Raw genomic sequence first — 7046 nt, 5'->3', positions numbered from 1 at the left:
AAAAATTTATAATATTCTTATTTTTCGTCTGAAAATTATTGTAAATATCAATTTTCAGTGAATTATCGTCAGGAGTTACTAAAATATCACAGTTTTCTTATTTCGGGAAATTACCGTTATATGGGAAGTGGGCGTGGTTGCAGTCCGATTTCACCCATTTTCAGTACCAACCTTGGATAAATGGAAACCTACATACCAAATTTCGTTGAGATATCTCAATTTTTCTCGACTTGTCGTGTACACGGACGGACGGACAGACGGACAGACAGACATGGCTTCATCGACTTCTCTATTCATTCTGAGCATTTATGTATACATTTGTCTATATCTTTCTCGATTCGTTTTGGCTGTTACAAACAACCGTTATGTGAACAAAATTAATATACCCTTGTGCACAAGTGCGCTCGGGTTTTTTAAATCGGATAATAACCACGCCCACATCCCATATAACGGTAATTTAGAGAAATACAAAATCTTCGATAAATCAGTAAATATTAAAGCTAATTTATTCAAAATTGATGGTTGCAACCATGATAAAAATACAGTAAGGTAGAACCGCTGAGAGTCACTTTTAAAATTCTTGACGTTTCCAAACAATTTAATTTTTAAATTTACTCACAAACTCACACACACATTTTCATTTTCAATCTCAAGCAACAACAATTTCGAACAATTTCAATTTTTTATTTTCACTTTTATATGATTTTAAAATGTTGGCAAACTTCAAAAAAAAATCATGGCCGACAAATTGAGAGAACGGTTCTACCTTGCTATGTTTTTATCATGGTTGCAACAATTCTTTACCAAGAAATAGGTTTATGATAAAATTTTGGAAAATGGGCGTGGCATCGCCCACTTATGATCACATATATGTATCTCGGTAACCGTTATACCAATTTGTACCAAACTCCGTATGGTTATTGTGCTTGCCACATAAAAGCAAAGCGTTGAAAATTATTGAAATCGGACTAAAATTACGGCCGCTTTTCATATAACGGTAAATTTCAGAAATGCAATATTTCGAAATTTAAGGACGCTAATTTACTCAAAATTGATACATCCCGGCTTACCATCTAGCGGTAGGTTTCGGAAAGGTGAAAAATATATATTTAATACTTGCGCCGGGTATTTAATGTTCGGCTCCGCCCGAACTTAGACTTTCTTACTTGTTTTTATGAAAAATTTGTGCAATCAAATAGAAAACCGGGACACCTAAACGAAACCCGGGACATTTTAAGGTTGGACCGGGACACCGGGACACCGGGACAAATAGTCTAAAACCGGGACATGTCCGGGAAAACCGGGACGTCTGGCAGCCCTAGTTTTACAGTATTAATGTCGAAGCAGTAAGTTTTGTTGTTTGCATGTGACCATTGTAATTCATATATGTTCTGTTTATCAGGTCTGTGATCACCGTTTATGTTTCACATTTTTAAATGCAAAATTCCCGGGTGCAACACCTGACTCTGGGATTTGGGCAACTTCTGGCCTACGAGAGCATCTCATTCGTCAGAACACTGATATGTCTGTACAACACCGGAAAGAATCTTGGCTTATTGGCGATCAAGGTTATCCTCTAGAGCCCTGGCTTCTAACACCAGTTGGAGCACCAAATACTTCTAAAGAGCAAAAGTATAATAAAATACATGCTTCTGCCAGAAACTGCATTGAAAGAGCGTTTGGTGTTTTAAAGTCGCGCTTCAGATGTTTGCTGAAGCACCGAGTTCTACATTATTCCCATGAAACTTCCGCTCTGTTTGTAAGCACATGCGTTATATTGCATAATATTATGATGAAAGCGGTCATTATTCTGAACGAGGTAGATGACGAGGTTGCAGAAGACTTTGATTCTCCAAATAATGCTGTTGATTCTTCGCAGTATATACGCGAAGGTGAAAGAACAAGATCGAGATATATTCAAACTCTTTAGTTATTAAATTTATCCACAAGTAAAGCCAGAAATGCGGACTTTCTCAGATTTGACTTTCCAAATACCCTTATTTACACTGCCGGAACAAAGTATTGGCACAGCAAATTTTTTACAATATATGCAACAATTTTTATTCTAATATTTTTCCTTGAATTTTGTATAAAAATATGGTTTACAAAAAACGTAAAAATATAATTCCTAAACTTTGTGCAAAACTCGCGAAAATTCAGCAAATTGTCATCAAAATTTTCAACTTTTTAATCAGATTTTTTAGAATTTTTTTGAGAATGCAGTTTTGCAGCTCATTAGATTCTAGTATGGAAGAGACTGCGTGAAAAAAATTGCCAAAAATCAACGGTAATTCCTAGCTACTTAAACCTAGCGCCTTAAACCTTATTATAATAAAATTTATTGGGTTACAAATCTTCATACGCAAAAAAAATCTAATAAAACTGATTAAACAGTTGAAAATTTTCATGAAAATTTGCTGAACTTTCGCGAGTTTTACACAAAGTTTAGGAATTATATTTTTTTGTTTTTTGTTGTAGAATGAACCATATTTTATACGTAATTAGCGGAAAAATATTAGAATGAAAATTGTCGCATATATTGTGAAAAATTTCCAGTGCCAATACTTTGCCCCGGCAGTGTACATTAATTGTTTATTTATTTTTCTTCTTTTTTTGTAAAAGAAATGAAAACCAAGAAAAATTGTAAACTTACAGTCAGCGTGAAATGTTAGTGTACAACTTGATCTAATTTAATATTCAATATTATTTGCACGAACAATTTTTTGCATTAATTATTTATGGAAATATAGTTCATTCAGTAATATAAACTATATAAATCAAAGTTTCACGCTTTATATGAAGCTCACAAAAATTTAACAAATTTTCATCAAAATTTTAAAAATTTAGAATTTCTGGATAATTTTCAAGTAAGCAGTTTTGTAGCCCATTTAATTTGAGCTGAACAAAGTGCAAGTTTGAAGTCGCTAAAATTTACAGTTGATTTGTTGAGGGTGTTCTGCATATTTTCCCATATAAAAAAAATGTCGAACATACCCGCCAACGAAAAATTGCCAAAAACCAACAGTAAGTCATAGCTACTTCAAATTTGTACTATACTAAAACTTAATGGGCTAAAAACTGCACACCAAAATATTTTCTAAAGATGCGGATTAAAAAGTTATAAATTTTGGTGAAATTTTGCTGAATTTTCATATCTTTTGCACAAAGTCTGAAATTTGGATTTCTGCGACAGTATTGGATAGGCCTTGGATGGCCTGCATCATCTCCCGGTACTCTTGACGCCTTTCATTTTCAATGCGTTGCCTTTCCTCCTCAGCAGAATTCCTCTTTGCAATGTTAGCTATCAAAGTGCTAATTAATTTAGACCGCTCACCACGTGATAGCCGCGATGTGCAAGCATCCTTCAAAATAATAAAAAATAATTATAAAATGCACAAAAATATACATATGTATGTATGTATGTACATACATACAAATGTTGTAATACAATAGAAAACGCACCTGATTTTCCAAGCTTAGCGATGAACATGCAGATGATGCAGGATTTGCTGATATTTCTGGGCTAAGCGGTTGTCCTGGGCTTGGCGGTTCTACTAGGTTTAGCGGTATTAGTAATGGACTACGTGATGGCTGAGGACTGTCCAAAGAAGATGTGCTTTCAGTTGGTGATATTGGGACCTCAACTGACAAAGGCTCAAGAGAGTACGTCAACCCAAAACTCTGAATGGTCTTGACCCCATCAACAGCTACTGATCCAAATGTGGATAAAGCCTTTTCCTCAAATTCGCTCATCGGCTTGCAGCTTGGTTCCTCCAGTCAGCCTCTGGCTCATTTTCAACCGCCTTGCCCGCGTGCATAGTTGACTCTTCCACACACCCAACGTCTACATACATATGTATAAAAACGTTGCATCAGATATACAAAAACGTAACTACCCTGCAGTACGGGGGAGTGACTACAGGACTGCTGAATCCGTAGCTACCTAATAAACACCGTCAATTACCGACCGACTACTTGCAGTGTATTTCATCGATTACTTTTACAAGGCAATGTCCTAGGCGGTAGTCACCATCGGCTCTCTCTGCACTACCGGGAGTTACTAAAGTAGTCACTTGCGTGATTTATGCGCGCCCTCTGTCGTAGTTTTTCGCTATTCTGCTTACGACTGGTTCGACTCTGCACTACCATGTGCACTACCACGGGTTAATAGAGTAGCTACTTACCTAGGAGTCAGTGCAGTAGCGGTTCAAAAGTAGCGATTGACTCCAGCAGTACTGGAGGGTAATATCAATCAAGTTACCTCTTTCCAGTTAGCTGCGGTACGTGTTGGTCCTCTGCAAGAATTCAACTCCTCTGCCAGCTGCTTCCACAAGTCTTGCATTTGCTGAGGCGATTTTGGCGATTTTTTTCCAGTGCCAATTTCTGGGTATGCCTGGCAAAATGCAATGTAGAGCTCAAGTTGCTAGTGGGTCGCACGGTCGTTTTTTGATTTCCTGTAAATTAATTTTAATATTATTTTACAACAAATAATGAATAATATGTGAAATACTTACGTTGTAGCAGAATCCATTTCGTGAATAACAAAAAGTAAACAGAAAACAGCTGTTTCTGTTTCATTAAACTGTTCACCACACGTGTGGGGAAAAGCGCTGCACTCTGAAGGTTTAATTTTTATCAAGATTGCCACAGAATAACAAAAAACTTCTTGCTTGATAGCACCCCCTGCTCCCGATTTCAAACTTTTTAGATTATATCTATGCTGACTTAGAATTAATTTAACCAAGTTTGGTAGAAATCTATGAAGTGGTTACCGAGATACAGCCCTTAGTCATAAAGTGGGCGGTGCCACGCCCAATTTCTAAAAGTCTATAGTAGTCTTATTTATCGTTTAGAGATTGCTGTAACTATTAATTTGGAGCAAATTAGTTATTGAAGTATCGGAAGCCCCCTGTCATTTATAATTGTTTTCAAAATAACGGACGCCTTTTGTCCTTTATTTTGTAAACTGACCTTTAAATCGGCTCTGCATTTTTCAGAGGTAAATTTTTAAACGCAGAATATTAAATATAAAAATTCCCCTTATAAAATATAACGAAAACCTTCGCCATTTTGTTCGCACCCCACTTAACGGTTTCTATTTAATCGGTTATCTTTGTACAATCTATAAAGTACAGGGAAAGTTGTGCACAGAATCGTGTTACACGCGGAGTTTCCAGTTCCAGGTTCAAAACTGGCATTTGGTTTTCGTAATTCACTGGGGCCTTTATTTTTCACTTAATTTGATTAAATTCAACAATTTTTATGAGCTTGAGGTCGTTTTAAGTGAAAACTTATTGTGGAAAAGCAACAATAATTTGAAAAAATGGTAGAAGTGATAGCTATTTCGGAAATCACCACATTTCCTCATCAGACTTCTTTCAGTAGGATTCGAACCGACGACCACCACTGACTCAGCCAGTTGCCTACACACTGTGTTAAGTTTGCCTTGCTAATTCTTGTTGCTTATTTCCACTATTTCACTTTGCTAAGCCAACTACAATCAAGCGCAACTATTCCGCTGCAATTCACTCGATCATGTGGTTGTCGGTTTTGTTGGTTTTTGTTAATATTTCTATTATTAGAATGTTTAACTTTTAGGTGTGCTCGTCCTTAAGTCATTTGTTTTTTTTTTGTTATTTTATGGCCTTATAACAATTATATTAAAAACATTTTATGAGCTTGAGGCCGTTTTAAGTGAAAGCTTATTGTGGAAAAGCAACAATAATTTGAAAAAATGGTAGAAGTGATAGCTATTGCGGAAATCACCATATTTCCTCATCAGACTTCTTTCAGTAGGATTCGAACCGACGCACAGTGTGTGATTTTTGGATTCTAGGGGAACTAAATTAATTTTTTCGCCGCGGAAATATATTTCAAAACAAAAAGAAGTAATTCCTGAATGAATTTTGGACGCTGAATTCAAAAATGATATTAGTTTTAACATCTGTATAATGGTTTTGAAGCTGCAGAATCTTTTCTGTCATGGCATATGAAAAAATGTATTTGTTACGGTAGTGTGAAAGGTTATTTTATTAATATGTTTGATTTGCAAAATATTTTTATGTTACAATATGATAAGCATACATACACAGATATGCATACATGCATAACAACCTGTTTATATTAAATAATATTCACAAAACATTTTCATTATAAAAAAATGTACATACATACTTTGTATGTAGTGCAATAATTGGAATAACTAAATTAAGGAACTTCAATTTTCTTCATCGGAAGATGATTCTGTAGATGAGCTTAGTATTTTTGGCGGTTTCAATAGTAGAATGGTTTCCTCGGGGAGATTATGGATTTTTTTAGGTCGTGGATTTTTCCATACAATGTCATTTGTCTGGTCATTAATTAAACGCAAGGGCACAAACGATATGGAAAAAAGGTTTTCGTCACAGCCATCTTCTGAGCATTCAGTTGATAACCTTTGCTTATATTATCTTTGTGCTGAACTACCATCACAGCCCCATTTTGACGGAAGTGTAAACTGTAATACAAATGAAAAAGAGTCCATTTCTTCAATAAGGTTTTTGTTACTTCACAAATTCTTTTCACCGTTAGATCGAGGAGCTCTTCTTTCTTTCTTCTTAAACAAGATTATATGCCGGATATATGTTAGCATGTACACTTTTCGCTTGCTGTCGAATAATTTTGTACTGTTTTACACTTAGTTTGGCATCAACCACTAGACCAAGGGCAGCTTCCGGAGAAAGCTGTGGATCTGTTCTATTAAAAAATTCTCGAACCTTCTTTATTTTTGTAGCGTGCGAAGGTGACGAAAATGAAACTTCCTCTACAATTTTAGCAGCATCCCTCCTTCCAGAAGACATTAATTTCATCCGTGCCGCAAGAGTTAGTTTCTCTTGTGATGAAGAGCAGACCACTTCCTTCAATTTCCTTTTTTTTTCACTTTTAAGTGGCAGTCTTCAAAAGGTTTTTCGGGCCGACCAACTCGAGAAGTTTTACTACAAGCCGGCAGGTTGAGAAATTCAGATGGAAATGAGATTGCTCCTTCTAACCAGTCTTTTTTTTCTAAT

At 35.8% G+C, this 7046-nt stretch overlaps 1 pseudogene; it reads right to left on the bottom strand.

Annotated features, from left to right (window-relative positions):
* Positions 1-1726: 1726 nt before the first annotated feature.
* LOC118749501 lies at positions 1727-4342 on the bottom strand (annotated as a pseudogene).
* Positions 4343-7046: the final 2704 nt, after the last annotated feature.

The sequence above is a fragment of the Rhagoletis pomonella genome, unplaced genomic scaffold, assembly GCF_013731165.1.
Source record: "Rhagoletis pomonella isolate Grant_MI unplaced genomic scaffold, Rhpom_1.0 Rhpom_scaffold_00017, whole genome shotgun sequence".
NCBI lineage: Eukaryota > Metazoa > Arthropoda > Insecta > Diptera > Tephritidae > Rhagoletis > Rhagoletis pomonella.
The sequence above is the reverse complement of the archived record's forward strand: the minus strand, read 5'-3'. Positions and strand labels throughout refer to the sequence as shown.